This window comes from Epinephelus moara, chromosome 21 (genome assembly GCF_006386435.1).
Source record: "Epinephelus moara isolate mb chromosome 21, YSFRI_EMoa_1.0, whole genome shotgun sequence".
NCBI classification, from domain to species: Eukaryota; Metazoa; Chordata; class Actinopteri; order Perciformes; family Serranidae; genus Epinephelus; species Epinephelus moara.
In genome coordinates this window covers 28,245,783-28,266,500 of record NC_065526.1, presented here as the reverse complement: position 1 = coordinate 28,266,500, position 20,718 = coordinate 28,245,783, and the positions used below count along the sequence as shown (strand labels likewise).

Genomic DNA, 20,718 nt, shown 5'->3' with positions numbered 1-20,718 from the left:
CTACAGGGCAGCGTATGAGTGTGTACATGTGTGAGAAAGAGTATGCAAGGACTTCTGACTGCTGTCTTTCAGTTTGAAAGTCGTATCCTGCAGCTTAAAGCGTAGAACAGAAAGATACCTTTTGTCAACTGACAGAGATGCAAATGTGAGAAGCAGGCAGTTTTTGAATCATAAAACATTAAGAAAAATTAATATTATTAAAAGCATTTGAATTCTAAATGCACGTTTCCATCATAAACGCCATAAGCAACTAACATGAGTCAACTTCACAGCCTAACCCAAAGCAATTAGGCATTTGCATCATAAGTGTAACAAGAAAAGTGCACTCAGTAGAGATCTCTGCTGAATCGTGGCCACTCTAGACAATGACCATCACGCAGCTGCGCCTGGCTTAAGTGTCCCTCCCGGCTCAATTACAGTCAAGATGGGGGCTAAGACAACAAAAATAGGAGCTAATTCATCTCTTATTGTGCTTAACTATTTCGCAGATCATAACATATCGGGTATGGAACTAATCTACAGATGCTGTGGTTCAAAATTAGACCAAACTTTTCTGTGGATGTCAGTTTTTCAACTTCGACAAATGTGTCATGCAAGAGACGGTAAGGCTTGTTGTTTTTAGCCAAGCCAAGCCTTTTACTCACTGCTTTATTTTTATTTTTTTTTACATAATTTGTTGAGAAAGAGTAAGGCATCAGCAGTCAATGAAGGTATAATACAGCTACTAAAACAGATGCCTGAGCGCTCAGTGGGGCTACACAATTGATCAAGATATTATCGCAATACAGCAGAGTACAATAACCACATCGTAGGAGCTGCAATTTAGGTCAAATGTATCACAACACATCATTATAAATGAGGCACTGTGGTGATAAAGAGATGCGTCAGCCATCAAATCATATTCAAGATGTAAGGGAACATGCGTATTTTGTAGAGACCCTAGCAAAAATGACATCATTGTCATGTCTACATTGTTTTTTACTGCAAATTAAATACAAAAATTACAATTTCCACTACAATCATGAGTCGCAATATCAATCGCAATGTCAAAATAATCGCAATATGAACTTTTTTGCATTTTGTGCAGCCCTAGCATTCAAGTCATAACTATGCCTGCAAAATATTAGGCTGATCGGTCCAGTAGTATGCAAGATTAGCTGTGCTCACTACAAATTGGCACTGCTGCTTCCACTCCACCTGTCATTATTCAGCACTCAGACAAATAAAATATTCCTGCATTCAAAAAAGAGGACTATAGACCACAAATGCCTCACAAAATAAAAACGTTAAACTGATAATAGACTTGAAAATAAAAGCAAATGTGGAAGACTACAAAGAAGACAGTATGTTTCTTATAAAACATTTCTCAGATCAGTGGACAGCAGCGCTACATTCCAAGATTTTTCACAGCATTATAAAGGACTTAATATCTACAGCACTTATAAAGAGAACATTGCCAAAAAATGTGTTCCACTATATGGTGCAAGTCTATGATTTATTAACGGTATGGACCCCTTTCAGTTAAACGTATAGAGGAGCCCTGCATTCATGATCACATACAAGTAGACACGAGCATTAAACCCACAGAGGCCAGATAAAGAGAAAGTCCAGCAGACAGAGAGACAATAACAATTCAAAGAGCCTCAGAAACACATCTAACACTATTCAATATTTATCAGGAGACGAGAAAGTGAGGGCGGGGGACATCGGAGAGGGAGAGGAGTCGCTATCTGAGGAAGAGCAAATGAGATCGGCATTCATCACAGCACACGCAGGCATCTCACACACCCTTTATTTCAATATGCACCATGTCTGAGGAATCTGGCTGCACACTGACAATTCTATTCTACAGTCAGACAGACACAGCGTGTGTGTGTTTGTGTGTATGGTAGTGTATGCAAGAGTGTGCGTGTGTGTGTGTGTGTGGGAAAGATAATGGAGAAAGGTGAAGAAAGTGATCGAGTTGGAAGTAAAATTAGAGAAACAAACTGAGGCAAAATTATAAATAAAAAGTGTGTGGTACAGAATGTATTTTGAGCATTATAAATTCATTGATGGCAGCTGCCATGGGTCAATATATCCAATCAATTCTAGAGCAATATAAACCAATGTGCCAGCGGAAGAAATACTGCCTCCATCTAATGCAGTGGTTTGGTTTTACTCGATTTCCCACACACCCTGTTGCTTCTTGTCCAAAGACGGATGAACATAATGGAGGTGTGGGTCGAACAATCTACACTACAACTCATGTAGTAGCTGTGGTGGAGCTTTTAGTCATATTGCGTCATTTGTATCGGCAGATGGAGTTGCCCAGTGGTCATGGATTTACATGTTTCTGAACACTTTTAGGACTTCTTAGCCATGATGGCTAAATAAGGTTAGTTTGATTAAGATCAGAAGCACTTAAAGGGAATATTTGCCACCTTTATGTGGATGTCCATCAGTGTTGATGTGAAATGTAGTCGATCGAAGCAATATATTCCTGTGTGTGTGCTTTATTGACTGAGAAAGCTGAGTTTGCTGTTGCAAAATCTGTAGTTCTTGGTGCATCCAGCACCATCTTTTGATGAGATGGTGATGTAGTTGATGGCAGGGAGAACTACTGGTTGGATTACGCCTTTGGGTAGCCAGGGGGCGTGTCCTAGATGCCACTCAGAAACAGAACTTCCTTGTGCATTACATACATTTTGCAGTGTTTTTTTGTTTGTTTTGTTTCACAGCGTTTAAGCTGACTCAGAGAATAGAGAGTATAAGGCTGTGGCTGCCTTACTGTACGTTCAGACCAGAAGCTTCCAAAGAAGCAAAGTCTGTCGCGGACGCCCAAGAAGCACGACCGTCAAAAATATCTGTGGCAGCTTTGGTCGCTCTAGTCGCTCATCACATGAATCATTGAACATTTGATCGTGCTTGTCAAATTAAAGGAGCCACAAAGCCGACTACTGGCTTGAAAGCAGCGTAGTTGCTGCTTGCTGTTGTCCAGTCAAAAAGCTCATAGTTGGCCTACACAAAGTTATGTTTGGTCAACGCAAACAGAAAACGTATGTCATCCCATTCAAACCAAGCAAGGAAGACTTGCATGCTATGTCGCAACATTAGCCTGCAATTCTCTCCTCTATTACTAAAATTACACACTTTAAAACTCACCAGACCAACAAGCGACCTCCACATGAACCAATGTTTCTGAAGCAATGCGTTCTACCACTGTGATTACCAATGTTAATAGATGCAATAGCAACATGAGTGGTGTCGCTAGCTTCCTAACGTTAGCTCCCACCTGACATGGGTGCTGCGCAGTGCAGAGCAGCCAAGGAACCAGACTGGAGGATGGGAAGTGGGCATGTTTCCTCATGTTAACATGGCTGGTTAGCTGTCTGACAGCAAAGCCAAATGAAGGTAAATTAAAGGCACGAGATTTACATCACTAAACATTAAAATTTCACCACCTCTAAATGGATAGCACTTTGGAATGCAGCAGTAAGGCTCAGTGAGGCAGTGCAGTGCCAGACGACAAGGAAAGGCCTCTGGTATTTAAAAAAAAAAAAAAAAAAATCTTAAAAATGAACATGTTGATAACCTGTTAATGGATGCCGGCCTATCAAAAGCAAAAATAAACAAAACTGACCTCCCTACCGCTCACTAATATCTGTCATTGTCAAATTGGCTGATGACTTTCCTGTGATATGATCGAAAGCTTCAGAGCAGCTACCAAATGGGTCTTGTAGTCAGAAAATGCTGTTTCAAAGGTCAGAAGGTCAATTGGCTTTTCAATTTTTCACATTTCTGCTGTTACATAGGGTTTAAGTCCATCTGCTCTTCTTTACTCTGTGCTGCAAAGCAGTCTTTCATTGTTAAAAAAAAAAAAACAGTGTGGAGGCTGCTCGTGGTGGATAATGACCTATGTGATGGCCCTGTTGGTTTACAGAACATCTACCCTGTACCTATGAGTCAAATGGAGCACAGCATGATTTATTCATGCTAAAATGTAGCATAGTCTGTTGTTTAAATTGTTCGGTTTCTTTTACATGATCGACGCTAGCCATTTTCTTTTGTCTTTGCTCCATTTCATATTTGCTGCTTCTACAAACTAGTTTCTCCACAGATGAAAAAAAGAGAGGAAAAGAGGAACATAACAAAAAAAAAAAAATGTAGTATCAGCTGTAAATAAAATAACACTGGTGTCTTCCCAGCATTTGAAACAACTCGCGCTGACTCGAGGAGTTTGATTGACAGATGGACCAATCAGCTTTTACTTCAACATCCCTCTCCACAGTCCAGAAGGAGACACTCAGAAAGGCATCGCCACACTTTCCCAACCACACCATCAAGACGTCGCCCATTCCCGTTCATGGGAGTCGGCTGGGCGACTATGGAGATAGATAGCCGCATTAATAATTCAGGGCTGAGTTGGGGGGTTAATGGCTAGCAGGCAGACAGGCAGGCAGGTAGGAGGACGAGCGGCCGATGTGTTTTCCAGCCGAGTCATTGTTTGTTTCCTGGATGTGGAGAAGGAGAGGCAGGCGGGCAGTTTTCAGGCCCGGGGGCTCATTAAAGATTAATAGGAGAATCCATTGGGGCCTGTCCTTTCTATCTCTCAGACTAAATGAAGTGGTCTGCGCCTGGTGTGTATGTGTGCGTATGTATGGGAGAGAGAGTGAGTGGAGTAATGCTGCACTTTAATGAAGTGCTGCCCGCTCCCCTTTCCTGCCACTTTGACCACACTGTCACATACAAACTGATGTGGAGGTGTGCATAGACACAGGAATGGAGTTCAGCTTTCATAAGAGGATGAAAAAACTTAACAGACAAAATGCAAACTTTGTGATGGTGAATAAATCTCAAATGAGACAGTTTGCAACTTTGCATAAATATTTAAAATCCATACAAAAAAAAAAAGCCACAGTACAGACAATATTTACTCATTTGGGGCGCTGCACCTGGATGCTATTATTTCTTGGACAACTTTCAAATTTTTAAATCCAAATTGGTTAAAATACAAATGATTTCTTCCCCAAAATGTTACACTACAAAATATTTTTAACATTACGTTTAATGCTGAAGTTGCCCATTTTCAGATTGACTGGGAAACACTAAACTGGAACTCATTAAAGTGATGCAGAGCGGTGAGAGCACACCCTGTCAAGCTGACTATTGACAGTGCCAATTAAGTCATGTCAAAGTTCCAAAAAAAAAAAAAAAAAAAAAAAAAAAACGTCTCCACATAAAGTGATGAATCACTCACATCATGTAGAGTTTCACACAAACAAATCAACATCACATCGTCAGCTGACTAATATCGTTCTTTTTCAAGTTTAGCAAATGTTTATTTAAATAAACAGCTGGTTTACCTTCACTGGGTTTACTCTGAAGACGGCTTTCAGCTCCACCGAAGGAGGTTTTACGTCGGCCCAGGCCAGCCGATAACAGACGTTTTGTGCTATTTGCCGTTCATGTCAGGATGTGTATCAACCCCCAATACTTTCTGGGTACCAACTGAAATGTGGCCAGTGAATACAACAAGTACCAAAAACTGTCAGAGAATGTTTAGTCACATTCTTGTTTACTTATTCTTTGATAAGATAGTTTCAGATGTAGTTTTCAAACACTTGGCCGAACATTTCAGTGCTGTCTGACTCTAAGGGCCTTATGTTACACCTGGTTCAAAACAGTGCACAGCGAAACCTAACTGTCATTGCTAGTTTCAGACTGACGCAGTTCATTTTTATGGCAAGCAGCCTACATAAGCAGGTGTGTGTACACTCTGCTTGTTAGACACACAGGGACACGCGGATGCAGTGTGGGTGGGTGCAATAAGACATCATTAATGAGGAAAATATTAATTACATTCTCCTTAATGTGAACATAGAGAGCAGAGCACAGCTGCAGAGCTGCTGTCCGACCCCCCATTAAGGGAGACGCTGTGCGCCTTTATGCACAAGGAGCAGCTTAACATTGTTTATTTCAGAAGATAAAAGTTTAGTTCTGTTTCTTTGTCATGTTTAAACCTCCAGTTTTTAGGTTTGCTACTTAAATATCTCACAATATTTGCTGCAGTGACATTACTTCATTTACTGCATTATCCTCAGCAGAAAACTGCTCAAATCTGCAGAATCCATCCATCCAGTTTCATCCACTTATCCAGGGCCAGGTCATGGGGGCAGCAGGCCAAGCAAATCACCCCAGACGTCCCTCTCCCCAGCAATGCTTTCCAGCTCCTCCTGGGGGACTCCAAGGCCCTCCCAGGCCAGATGAGATATGTAATCCCTTCAGCGTGTCCTGGGTCCATCCTTCCTATGGGATGTTCCCGCAACACCTCTAACGGGAGGCAGCAATGAGGCATCCTAATCAGATGCCCGAACCACCTCAACTGACCCCTTTCAACGTGAAGGTGCAGCGACTCTACTCCGAGCTCCCTCTGGATGTCCATGCTCCTCACCATCTACCATGTAAATAGCAATAAGCCAGGTGCAAGCACACCTGGCTTTTAAAGGGAATGGGAGGTGACACCCTGATTGGTCAAATTCACGTTCATTCTTTTCTTACAGAAAATCGCACAAGACAAAACAACACATGTTGAACATGTTGAACTTGAACATAACATTCACAGAGAGAGAGAGAAGCCACACACACACACACCACACACACACACACACACACACACATCCATCACTGTTAACTGGTATCTGTGCCCTCTCCAGCAGAGCTCCATATGTCCACGACCGGATGAAACACTGAACCAGAGCCTATAAATTAGCCTTGATCTCTGACCTCCAACCTTAAGATCACTACAGACCATCTGGGTCTGAGTTCCAAACACAAAGATAGATGGAAGAGAATGTTTAACTGATATTCCACACAATCTTCATACAGAAATGGCCGTGAGGAATCAGTGCTGGCAGTAGAGTATCTGTAGCTCTGAAGTTGACTACAGGTGTTGAAAGGTTCCACTTTTTCCAGGTCACTGTACTACATCATAGAGATGATTGACCACAAAAATTAAAACAAAAAGACAAGAACTCAACTCTTCTCTTCAAAGAGAGAAAAAAAGAGCAAGACATTGGAAAAAAAAACAGTGAAAGAAAGGAAAACCTACAAATGGTTTGTGGGTCAGTGGGTGTGTGACCCCTTTCAGGAAAAGGAAACAGAAAATCTGATCAAGTTCCTGCACGGTGAGACAACACACACACACGCACACACACACACACACACACATAGATAGATAGAGCTCCAGGTGTGCTGCTCATCTCACAGACGGCCTATCTTCAGATTTCCACCTAAACACCCACAGAGGGCACTCGCAGGGTTCACTGCTGCCTGCCTGAACGGACACAGTCACATTTCATTGTGTCAGGGGATGTAATGATCAGACATCACTGCACATGACCTTCTATGTCTTATTTACTGGGTCAGTCACTGAGGCCAGAGACTCAGTATGTCAGGCTGATACCAGCTGTGAAAGGGAATCTGTATCTAACATTTAATTGAGCTGAGCTGTTACTGAATTAAGGTTTTTTTCCCCAGTGATTAAACATAAAAAAAGAACATAATAAACAGCAAAAAATGGCTCCTCTTTTTGTGAAGTTTAGGTCTACTGGTTTCAAAGTATTAGATGAGGCGACTTTGCCAATCCTCAGGATCAAATAAACTCGATGCCCCTGATAATGTTGATACTGCAGAGCACAACACGGTCCCATCTGTCATGACAGGGAGACGTTTGATTAATGCTGACGCTCGGCTCAGTGCGAGACCACAATGCATCATTAAAAGCAAGCTTTCAATTACAGATCCCTGCGCTAATTCAATTAGTCTCCTTTGAAGACACTTTGATAATGGGATCCAGACGGGCCGACGGCATCGTCAATAACTCGAGGATTCATTGAGCAGAGAGGACGTTATCAGAGTTTATATCATCCCGGCTGCCAGTCGGGCCGCTACACATGAAGAGGAGGATGGTGTGTGTTTGGTTTTGTGGGAGGCCACTGTAGAGAAGAGGAAGAACATGCTTGTGTCTGATATGTAACTTCAGGAGAGGAGTTCATATCTGTGTGCATTTCTGTCTCTAAATCTGAATGTAACATTTCATCTCATGCCTCTTAAAGGTCTTGATAAGGATTCTAATATTCAGTGGTTATAGCAAATTTTGTTTATTATACATTCATTTCACAAATCCTAAATGATTTATTATTAACTGCAATTTCAATGTTTAGTCTGGTTGAAATATTTTCCAGTATTGTGATGCAACTAGACCCTTCCTCCATTTTGAGAGGATTTTTTTTTTTTTACTTGATTCCATGAGGCAAAGTCTTTTCTGAGAACACTTTACTATTTTCCATGTATGATTTTTTTGTGAATGGTTGACATTTGATGTATCTTCATTTCATTTAAAAGGTACAGTGTGCAAGACTTGTCGGTTACAACAACCTAAACAATACAGCCAACAAAAGTGAAAGCCTACCCAGATTCACTTTTGTTCACGATATTTGTGATTTTACGGTGCGTCCACGATTTTTGTGGCTTCCTCTTGGATGCCTGCTGCTTATAGTCTTAAACATGGTTGCTACTGTGTCCTCCCGAGACCATATGTCCTCATATGAGGACATCATATTTTGGGTTTACTTGACCTCATACTTTATCCTACTTAACTTAGACCTGTTGTCCTCATTCCTGGATTCTTTTTTTGTGCCATCTAGTGGTAGTAAGACCACAATACACTGATCCATGTAAAAACAAGATGGCAGCCATCTCTGCCAAATCAGTCAACAGCTGATCCCAACACAAAAGTAGACATAACCTGATCAAATTTAATGGTGGAAACTTGTTTATTTATGATAATTGATGTTTGTAGTTTGATATGGCAACAAATTTGACCAATTTTAGCAGCAGTAACAAACTAAGACACCATTAATTAGGAAGTACTCATTTGAAGACATTGAGACTTTGGTCCTATTGATCCCAAATAGCTCAGAGAAATTAAAAATGCATACCAAACAAAAGTGCGGGTCTCAGGAGGGTATTATAGAGTCCTGACCTCAGCTGTGCACTGTGCCCAGAACACACACACATTGAAGGCCAAAAGTATGTAGACAGCCGTGTCCACATACAATTATGTTCTTTAGGTTTGGGGCTGCTGTTCATGGTTTGTGCCAGGCCTCCTTTGTAGCAAACCAAAGCATACCAATTATAGTCTGCAATATATTGTGCCTTTAACTTTTGTGTCAACAGATTAGGGAACAACCTGTTTCAACATGACAACGCCTCCATGCACAAAGCCAGGTAATGAATGTTTTTTTTCAGTTTGGTGTGACAGAAGGTGACTGGCCTGCACAGAGCCTTAACTCCATCTAACACCTTTGAGATGAACTGAAACACCAACTACAAGCAATACCTTATCACCCCCATCCGTGTTCAATGTCTAACGCTCTTATAGCTAAATGAGAGAAAATCCTTGCAGCCACACTCTGGTGTAAAACCTTCCAAGAACAGGAGAGGCTGTTAATTATAGCAGCAGATTGTGCTCAGCTAACACATATGGGTTTGATGTTTACATGTCCACATACTCCTGGCCTTTGTCACGCTCAGCCACATAAAGTTTAGAAGCCATAATCCAGTGTGCACAAACTCTGCTTTTTTTCCCTCAGCTTGTCTCCACACATAGTGTATCTGCAGCGCTGCGTCTGTGTACATCACAGAACCACCAGAGGCAGTAGCAATAACAGCGTGAACAAAATGAGACTTCCAGCACTTCCTAAATTACCACGGCGCTGCTGTAGCGATCCACTTAATTCAACAGCAATTTCTGCAATCCAATTCAATCAAAGCGGATGGGGTTGGTGGAGGGGTATCACCGCGGCGAAATATGCACCGCAATTTTCTCAGAAATAATAGACAATGGAGGCTCATCAGGAATCCAAGCAATTTCAAAACTCACATTTTAGGAGTTGATGTCCCCTGAGAGCTCAGTCAGTGTCACTCGAAATAGAATTGCACAAGGTGTGAATGCCACTTGTTTTTCGACTCATAGGGGGTGCGTTTGATTCGGCACGCCAAGAAGGGCGGAGCAGGGTGATTCCTTTCGATATTTAATATAGATATCTTCCACGTAAAAAAAAATACTTAGATTAGTGAGAAGTGTTTCCAAAACTATTTCTCCAGAGAGCGCAAGGGAGATGAAGAGAGTGATGGGACTTAGAAAGGAAACACGAGAGAGAGAGAGAGAGAGAGAGAGAGAGAGAGAGAGAAAAGGAAAGGTAGACAGACAGACAGACAGACTGACTCAAAGAGAATGACAGAGAGGCAGATAGTGAGACAGACAAAGACACATTACACAGAGGAACAGAAAGCCGTGACAAAGCTCGCTCAAAGGATGACAAATGACACTTTGAAAACTCTCAACTTGAAACCTGAGGGGATTCAGGGAACTTCTGACATTTTTTTTTGGTTGCCAGAGATTAAAAAAAAAAAAAAAAAAAAAAAAACAAGCAAAAAAAGTTTGAGATTGTCCAGTATTTTCCGTTACATTAACAAAGCATGAATTCCACATAAGCCAACACTTTTATTTCGCCTGAACTATCCTCCTTTTACCCCGCCGAGGTCCTTGCCCGGCCCACCGAGGCTGTCTGGCATTCCACTGGTGTGGATGGATTATTTAGACAGTAATCAGCCAGAGTTGGGCTGAACGTTGATGTAGGCCTGAATCCAACACACACTGACAGGATCAGCTTGACTTGGCTCTCCTGACAATGTCAAACATGACACAGGTGGAGGGAGAGTGTGTGTATGTGTGTGAGTGAGTGAGCGGGAGGGTAGGATACAGTAAGGGAGTGTTACATGGTACAGTAAGTGAGGTGGATGGAAAGAAGGAGGGAGAGGAAAGTTTGCACAAATGTGTGCGTGTGTTTGAACCATATGTAACCCATATGGGGGACGGAACTATGTGTCAACTGGGATAGATCAAGCGCACACACACACACACTCTGCTATGTTGAATTCCTTTACGCATAGAAACAAAAACAGTGAGTTGGTCCTGTATATGTGGTGTGACATACTATCAGAAAAAAAACAACATAAGGTGTTGGGCTACCATGAGCCTCGAGAGCAGCTTCAATGCTTGTTGTCGTCAGTCTGTGACTCTACTGGAGCTATAAACACTGGTCCCCGAAAGATATTCCCTCATTTGGTGGTTGATGATGGTAATCGTGAGCGCTGTCTAACAGGTCACTCCAAAATCTCCCAAAGGTATCAAGCTGAAACGCTTAATCAATTAACTGATTGTCAGAAAATTAAGAGGCAACAATCTTGATGATTAATTATTTGAACTAGAGGTGAAGCAAAAACGCAAAGATCCACTGGTTCATCTTCTCTAACCACCTCGAGCAGCTGCTATCTCTCTGAAGACCCGGTGATTGTTTTGTCTACTGCTGTCTCTAAGGTCAAGAACACATTCTGAACCCCAGATATGCAATTAATATATGTACATACAGGCAGTTGTAAAATGTAACATATGACAGGTGAATCATTAGGGGAGTGAGTGAACTGTTAAACAGTACAGAGGCAAAATGCACAGTTGACACACATTTCTGCAAGTAAGTTTGTTTTCAGAGAAACATGTTGTGAAGGAAGTGGAGGAGGAGGCTGGGGAGGATGTGGAGGTTTTAGTAACACTGTTAGAATCATAAAACATTTACTATGTTGATACACTTCTAGCGAGGTAAGCAGAAATATTTCACCACAGCCACCTGTCGACAAAGTGAAGCTGGACTGTTGAGGGCATGTTGGATGTTTCTTGGTGCGGTTTTGCAGTTCAGTGGGCGAATCAACAACAACCAAACAAAAAATGCTATCACATGTCCAACACTGTACAACTCCAGGTTTTTTTTTCTTCACTATGAGATGAAAATAACTACTGAAGCTACCCGAATATTCGACCACTTGCATATTTGTTCGAGGCCTACTGTTGAGAGCATTTATGTGGGTTTATAATGTATCCATGACAAGAAAATTTGTAACAAGCTGCTATTATGTCACAAAAAGTTCAACCAAAGCCATTACAAACATGCCTAAGACACCCAAAACCTTTGGGATTTTTTTAAACAAATAATAATATAAACAACAATACTAAAGAATGACAAAATCTGCAAAAAAAAAAAGACTTTAAGCACAATGTAGCTCTGAAGCCTGAATAGTGTTTGGGACAGCCCTGCTACCTATTTATTGTAATACAGGATGACACTAGTACTCAGTTAGGACACATTCACACTGGTGCTATTTGGTCCACTTTAAACGAACCCTGGTCCACTTCCACAGATAGTTCAATTCGTTTGGAGTGGTGTGAACGCTCATTCGAACTCTGGTGGGGACCAAACGAGCGAACCCTGGTCCGCTTGAAAACTGGGGGACTCAGTTCACTTGCAAGTGAACCCTAGTGTGGTTCGCTGACAGTGGGAAATGCAAAAGGACTATCCAGCGAACCAAAGAGAGGAAGTGAACCATAGAGAGGAAGTGACGCAGAGCGCAGTGCATTTTGAGTAGGAAAAAGAAAAAAAACCAAAGCCTCAGCACGAACCAGGAGAAACAGAGGTAAAAACGTAAAAACAGAAACCCCAAGACTGCATAAATTTGGTGTTGCTCCATTTTTTTGCGGTCACCAAGGCGGCTGAAGGGGATGGATTTCCATTTTCGGTCCTGGCCAATCAGTGAGCCGGGTTTTTTTTTCCTTTTTGGACAGTGGTTGTCTTGGGGAATACTGCCCCCAAACAAGCAGCTGTTGTAACTGCGTGACGTTGTCAAGGCAGTTTGGTCCACTTTAAAAAGTGCAGTGTGAAAGTGAACCGACCCATATGAAGGTGTGAAATTTTTTTGGCATTCCCCGCCGAATCAAACCGAGTCCCCCGGACTATTCTGGTGTGAATGCGCCCTTAGCCTCCACACTGATGGGCTGAGGCAACGACAAAAACAGCATGTTCTAAACCATGACACACAAAAATTGTGGGAGGCATAACAAACAAATAAATAAATAAATACTCAACATTTCAGACTTTTCTACATTTGTGTGCTTGCTTCCAATGTGTGGGAAGTTTGGGAACTACTGTAGGGTCTAAGCCTCATGGTGAACTCACTGTATGTCCCAAACACTGAGGTGACCAGGGCGTGCTGTGGCCGGTCACACAGCTTGTTACGTGATGCGCCGTTTACAGAAATGAGACTCTGCTATGGAGCAAAATAACAGGCAAAGCCAACCAAACTACCCCTCTGAGAGGAAGGGAGCTGTGGGTAATGGTGACAACTTACACACACACACACACACACACACACACACACACACACACACACACACACACACACACACACACACACACACACACACACACAGGGTTGTCAGACTGAAGGCCATTATTCTGGCTGACTCAAACTGTAATGGCTGCTGCTGAGAAGAAGAGTGTGTCTACATAAACAAGCGAGGGAGAAACCACAAAAACTCACTCTCACTCTGTGTCCTCTCCCTCTGTGACTTTTCGCCACTTCCTGTCGCAGTGTTGTGCGGCAGTGTGTGCTGCACCTTCAGCAGAACACCTCCACAGCTGTACATCTAACAGCACAACCAATGACTCAGGAGCTTCACACGAACCATAACTGAGCATGTGAATCATTATCTACAGGCATTTTTTTCTTATGAGAATTTGGTTTAAATAATCATTAATTTATTTTTAATAAATTAATGATTAAAATTAATTTAATTTTTGTAAACCATTTTTCTAAGCAGTACATTTCTCAAACATTTTTTTTAATAATCCTGGGAGCTTAAAATTAGACATGTATAAGACCTTGCTTCCCTCGCGTCGGCCCTCTGTTTTAATAAATAATGTTCATAATGCACGGCTCAAAGTGTCATACATTTCAGCAGCATTTAAATTATCATTTGGTCATTAAAAAAATGTAATGAACAGTTTTGATTGACTCTTATAATATAAGCAATATATTTGCACAATGTCTATTGACCTTATAGATTACATTTTGACTGATTTTAATGTTTTCTTAGAAACAGAGGAATGCAAACCAAATAATCAATATGATTAATTCTTTATGGTGAGTGTGCTGACACTTCTGTAAAACAATAGGCAACAGCTCACTAGGGTTTCAACTGACCTGTTGTTGTTTGACCATGTTTAGTCTTATCAACTGGTGCTAATTGGATTTTGCCTGTGCTAATATATGTTTTTAACTCTTTTTTTTCCCTGGACAATAAAGAAAATTAAATAAATTCACAGATGCATATAATAGTTTGTCACATTGCCGATGGAGCTATACGCATTTTTTGTTTTAAAGCAGCATCGGACACCAAAACCCTGACTTAAAAAGGAATAAATCTAAACTATTTTAATGCTTTTTTGGGCTAAATCTGGCTTTAGAATCCATGCAAGTTAAAGGCCTGATAATTATGATCCACATACACGGAAAATTAAATCATCACACAAAACTAATCACTTGTATTATATCACAGTAACAGATGTTTCAACAATATCCCATCTGCAAACTGATACATGATTTCCAGTGCTTTGGGTAAATGTTGGGGGTTCAGGTGTTGTGAAAACCAAACCTCTGATCCTCCAGATAAAGGGATATCTCTGACTGCGTCCTATTTGCAGGATTTCATTGTCAGAGCACAGCAGGCCTCAATAATCAGCTCTATCCCTCTCCTGCCAGATCCCTCTGATTCTCCTCTGATAACAGCTGACACCTGCTGTTGTCATCCTTCTTCTCTGTCTTTGATCGTTTTATGGACCTCTGATAAACTCCTCCGCAAAACACTCTCTTCTCACTGTCTCATCTCCTTTTCACCAGCCAATATCTCAAATTCTTGTTCGTTCTCTCTGCGCTAATGACAAACCCACAGAGCGCAGCGGGTTTACAAAACTGAGATTCTAATCTTTGAATCCTCACTGTATGTGTTTCTAACCTTGCCTGTACCTCCAGAGGTGGATTAAGTTTGAGAAAGACCCACCATCTGTTCAACCTGATCAGGTCTATTTTAGGTGTAATTAGATCTTGGTAGCAGGTGATGAACAGAAAACCATGTGCTCGTTTGGAAAGTCCTGATGGCAGGTTGCACCCCGAGGTGGATATCCCCTCTGGGGGAAACTGCAAAGCCTCAAGAGGAGGAGAGCTGTCTTTCATCTTCCCTCCATCTCTCTGTTCCTGCTCTCTCACCCTGTCCCTCCCAGCTGGAAGGGATCTGGGCTCCCACAGCTCTCTGTCATAGTAAAAGCAAAAGATCAAAGGCGACGAGGAGCGCAGGAGAACAGGAGGGAGAGAGATGGAGAGAAATGAGAGGAATAAAAACAAAGGAGGCCATGCGAGGTGGTGACGTGAAGAGCAAAGAGAAAAGGGAGGATCGATAGAAGAGACGGGGAGTACAATGGAGAGGAAAGGACAGACAGCGAGTTAGACGGAAAACATTTTATAACTTATGATGTAGAGGCTGAATGCTAAATTTACTCTGAACGTCTAAAAGTATTTGTATTTGATTGGAGCAGAGAAGAGGGTTTTAAGAAAGTATGTGACTATGTTTGATCAATGGTAAGATTTGGTACCGAAACCAGGGGCCAATTCCTATACGTCAGACATGTAATGGAAAAGTACCTCATTGCCTCACTAGTGCCTCATTTTGGTGCCAGATTGTGAACGTAGCGAGGAAAAAAGAGGGAGATACAGCACAAGTTTCTCTGTTTCGGTGTCATCTGATGATTAGAGGGAGGGGTGTTAGCCCTGAAGTTAGCGAGCAAAGTTAGCCTCCTTTAAGGTTGACTGTGAAGTGGGACCAGCTATTGTCATTGCCATGACAGAAAGCCTCTTGCTTCGAATCCAGGGTGGGGGGTTCGAGCCCCAGGGTGCTGAGTTTGCATGTTCTCCCCGAGTCAGCGTGGGCTTCCTCCCACAGTCCAAAGACATGTAGGTTAATCGGTGACTCTAAATTGCCCATAGGTGTGAATGTGAGTGTGAATGGTTGTCTGTCTCTATAGCCCTTTTTAAACAGGAATTGTGCAAATTTGCAAGAAAGCCCAATCAGTCTTTTTTCAGCATTGGCAGTATAAAAACAAAATCGGGGAGTGCAGTAAAATGCCGCCTACCTACTTTTGTTTATACAGAATGCGGCTTTTTCGGGACAATGGGAGGCGTGAGCAAGTAACAAAACGTGTAGCTCAGCGTGTGATGTAACCAGTGATGTGGGAGGGAAGCCGCGGCTGGTCAGTCATTCGGCGATTCTCTCGTAAGTCGGCCCGTTCTTCACCGTTCCTGTCATCTGACGGTTAATGGCCTCTCCGTTTGCGAGGGCAAGGAGGGCACGCAATTCCTTGTCTCTGCAGTTGCTCATCTTTACAGTGTGTTGTCAGGTTTGCGTTTCCCTCTTGCTACTAGCTGCTTGCTAATTCCTGCTATCAGCTGTTTCCTGTTTATCCACCGCCAGTGGCTCGCACGTGCGGCGTCATCAACAGCTCCTCCCACAAGTCTTCAACAGGCCCTCCTGTGGCGGAAGGCCGCCTCGTTCCGTTTATACCAAAAAGGTTCTGCCAATATGACTACCCTACGAGGCGGAAAATTGGGCACCTTGGATCAACTCGCCAATTCGGCTTTGTGTGTCTAAACGCTCGCAGCTTGCCGGCAAAACGGCCCAACATTCGTGGTAAATCGGGCAGTGTAAAAGAGGCTTAAGTGTCAGCCCTGTGACAGTCTGGCACCCTGTCCAGGGTGTACCCCGCCTCTCGCCCAATGTCAGCTGGGATGTGCCTTACTTCTTTTTAAGTATCACTTCAGACTGCGTTAAGGCACCAATTATGTCTCAAAAGTATTATTTCAGCACTGATATCAGTAAAAACCCAAACAATACCCAGCCCTAATCAACAGCGACTGAAAAGTAAATCAAGGAAATTATATTTGATACGTAAGATTCACATTGGACTCATCAGACAAAAAACCTCAAATGAACGCAATGTTGGAAGTCTGAAATCATTTACATGTGGTTTAAAGGTTTTAATTAGATGCTTGTTCTTCTGCCATGTATTAAATGTCTTAATAATAGTAATAATCTGAGCTCCTATCACGATACCAAGACTTGCAGTACTGAGAGGTGAGAAAAGGGGGCAAAGGTAAGCGATGAAAGCAGAAGATAGAGTTAGTTAAACACAGAGCAAAGAGTAAAGAGTGACTATTACTTGCATGTATAATCCTGAGAAGGAGAGCTGTGTAATAAAGAGAAAGACAAAAAAGGGTGACGAAGCGAGGGATACACTAATAAGATTCACAGAAACATATTAAAGACGGAAAAGTGGGAGGAAAAGAGAGTAGGAGTCAGACTAAAGGCTCATAATAGCAAGGTGGCTGCAGATTAACACTGAACTGTTCTCACATCTGCATGTACTAACACACACCTACTGTATTTATCTGTACACCCATTCACACCACACTCACATAGAGTACAGAAACAGAAGGACAAAACACACAAGCACACACACACACACACACACACCCTTACTCTCTTCGATCTAAGCTCCACAGCAGCACCTACTGGTCATTTGTTCAGAATATTCTGTGATCCTGCTGCTTTGAAAGAAGTGGACTGTTCAGTTTCATCCATCTTATTAACACCCAAACACACACACACATGCACCCACACACACACATGCACCCACAGATATCTTGAACCCTCACATAGAAAATGCTACGTATGTGTACACACCTGCACACAATGAAGAAACAATTCACACACTCATTTATTCACATTTACGCTCAACAAAACATGCAGGTTCCACGCCGAGTCTGAGGTGATTTATGAGTATACGGCTCAGGTTTGCATGATTTATCCTGCTAAAGCTGCTCTGTGCACCTGAGGGACTCAACTCTCCACTACATACACTGCATGGAGGCTTGTTAGTTAGGAAGCGCTGGAGAAAGGTGTGTGTGTGCGTGTGTGCACTTACATGGTCTCGAAGATTTGTTTTGGTGCATACACTTACTGCGTAATCATGTGTTTATTTTGCATGTATGTGTGCACACCCGCTTGTTCATTTTGGTTTAAGCATGCTTTGAAATGCAGGGTATGCATAATAAATGTGTGTGTGTCTCTCTCTTTCTGTGTTAAGGACATCCTGCGGTGTGTTCAGGAGTGTGTGTGTCTCTGTACGTGTGAAAAAGTTTGTATCATTGCTTCCATGTGATACATAGATGTTTTATCACACTAGCTGTTGTGTTAACGTGTGCATGCAAAGTGGTTGCCTGCGAATACGCTCACAGTGCACACATGCATATGTCAGCATTAATACTCCTGCACAGGTATGGAGGTAGGTGTGTGCGCGTGTGTGTGTGCTGACCTGCCTTCAGTATGTCTGTGTAACAACGTCCCCAGTGAGTTGTGTGAAGCCTCCATCCCACCACGAAAGATAACTCAACTCTCCCTCAGCAGTCTAATGGCTGAGGACACACAGTAGCATCACAAACACACACTGACACAAACCAAGGCTGCGTTCACTGTGATACACACACACTGTACATACTGAATGCTAACAGTGTCACTGAGGTGAAAAGCCTATAATAATGAACTGCACCAACCCAGTTTGATGAGATCTGCACTTTAAAGGTGCTAATTGGAAAATAATGTATAAAGTTCTGAGTCATTTTAAGTCTTTCAAAGGTTACGCTGCTTAAAGGTCCAGTGTGAATGATTCAGTAGCATCTAGTCAGGTTGCAGAAGTGAAACTTTTCCCATGTGCCAAGCGTGTAGGAGAACACCAGTGGCCAAAGCAAAAACACGACAGGCCCTATTTAGAGCCACTGCTTGGTTTGCCCATTTTGGGTACTGTAGACACAACATGGCTGACGTTTGGAGACATTAACGGCTCATTCTAAGGTAACAAAAGCCCAACAATTCTGATTTTTAGGTGATTATACACTAACAAAAACATAGTTATGAATATTTTATAACATGTCTGCCAATAGATGCCTCTTAATCCTACACACAGGACCTTTAAATCTTAAAAATTCCCTCAAAAATTGACTGTACTGGTACATGCATGGGAAGCATCTGATCTTTGGGAAACATTTTCGTTGCGAGGATGGCCTTGTAGATTTTGCAACAATCTCACTTGTCAATCACTTTGTGTGTTCACTGCTGTGACATTTGTTACTTTTGGCTTTTCAGCTGACACAAAATTGACTTTCCGTTTATGGCGCTCTTTTGTCTCCTCAGTCATGGTTCAGTAGCTACAGCTTTTCATAGCAGCATCCAGTTCTTCTACCCTTTCAACAAACTGCTGCCGCTTAAAACTCGAAATGCATCACTTTCTGTTGAGCATTAGAGACTTGCATTGAAAATCTATCACCACTTTTAAATCCCAAAGCGCTTTACAATTGCATTTGAGTACGTTATTAATATAACTATGATTCTTGTTTAATCACGTCTAAATGTTATTACTTAAAAACATCTCTGCTCCATAAATAAACTGATTTGACTATAACAGCCTAGGTAGAAATTTTGTCAACCAGCTCTAAGATGTGTGGTATACACATTTTGCAAAAGGCAGTACATAAAGGTTTGTCCATCTACAAACATAAATGAAACTGCTGCATATTTCTTGTTTAAAGGAGATACTAGGCCGTCTACAACAGAACTGTAAGAATGCTGTTGTGTTCAAGATTCCACATTTAGTTTGGTTTCAATTTTTTGCATCACTCATGAAGCAGGAAAAATGCTGGAAAAATTAAATTATTAATGACACAAAGATCATAAATCCATCTTTGTTTGGACACATACATTGTTGTGTGTGCTTGAGTTTGACAGCATGTGTGTGTGTGTGTGTGTGTGTGTGTGTGTGTGTGTGTGTGTGTGTGTTTGTAATGCTGTAAGAGGAGAGTCCAGGTCCTCTGTGTTAATGGTGTCTGGCTGCAGCTCCAGGTATCAGCAATAGAAGTGTTGTCAGGCCTCAGGGGAAGACCTGCAGGCGTGATGTGAATATACACACACACAAACCCACTGGTGTTGTGTGAAAACCATGTATCTTAACTTTTTAAATTTTCATGGATTACAGAAAGCAGGCTTGCTTTAAGCATTGTTAATATGTAATTGGAGTCTTTGAAGACTTTTTGAAGCCTAAGAATGTGAAAAATATAGTATTCTTCATCTATAAAGGCGTATGGTCATACTCAAACAACATCAAATTGGTGGTTTTCACTGGACAGAACACACACATACATAAAATAACAGATCCACATGCATGTATCTACACTAACAAAACAAACAAACAGAGGAGATATTGACTAGATGGAGCAGATTCAATACAACACACACACTTCATGCCATGCAAGTCCTCAGAGACCACTGTCTCCCCTCAGAGGTGAAGACTGACCCCAGAAAGGATACAGGCTCTGTGCGTGTGTGTGTGTGTGTTGTGCATGAGGTTCAGCTGTCCACGCTCACACTGAAGGAGGCTCAGCGGCTTGTGCCTTTTCTTCTTAATTGGTTGATTTGCAACCAAGTCTATGGCTGCCTGCATTTCTGACACATGCTCACAGCTGACATGCAAAACACACACAGCCAAAGTCACAAATGCATACACACACACACTCATGGGTGCCACAGACACATTTATGGATGGGCACACAAACACACACAGTCAAACAAACACACACAGATGCATAAATGCCCTCATGACTCATAAACACAAACACACACAC

The 20,718-nt window shown here is 42.0% G+C and overlaps 1 protein-coding gene across 1 annotated transcript in view; it reads right to left on the bottom strand.

Annotated features, from left to right (window-relative positions):
- LOC126382469 (partitioning defective 3 homolog) overlaps positions 1–20,718 on the bottom strand; it is a 289,875-nt gene that overhangs the window by 148,865 nt on the left and 120,292 nt on the right. The gene's annotated exons all lie outside the window — the stretch shown is intronic.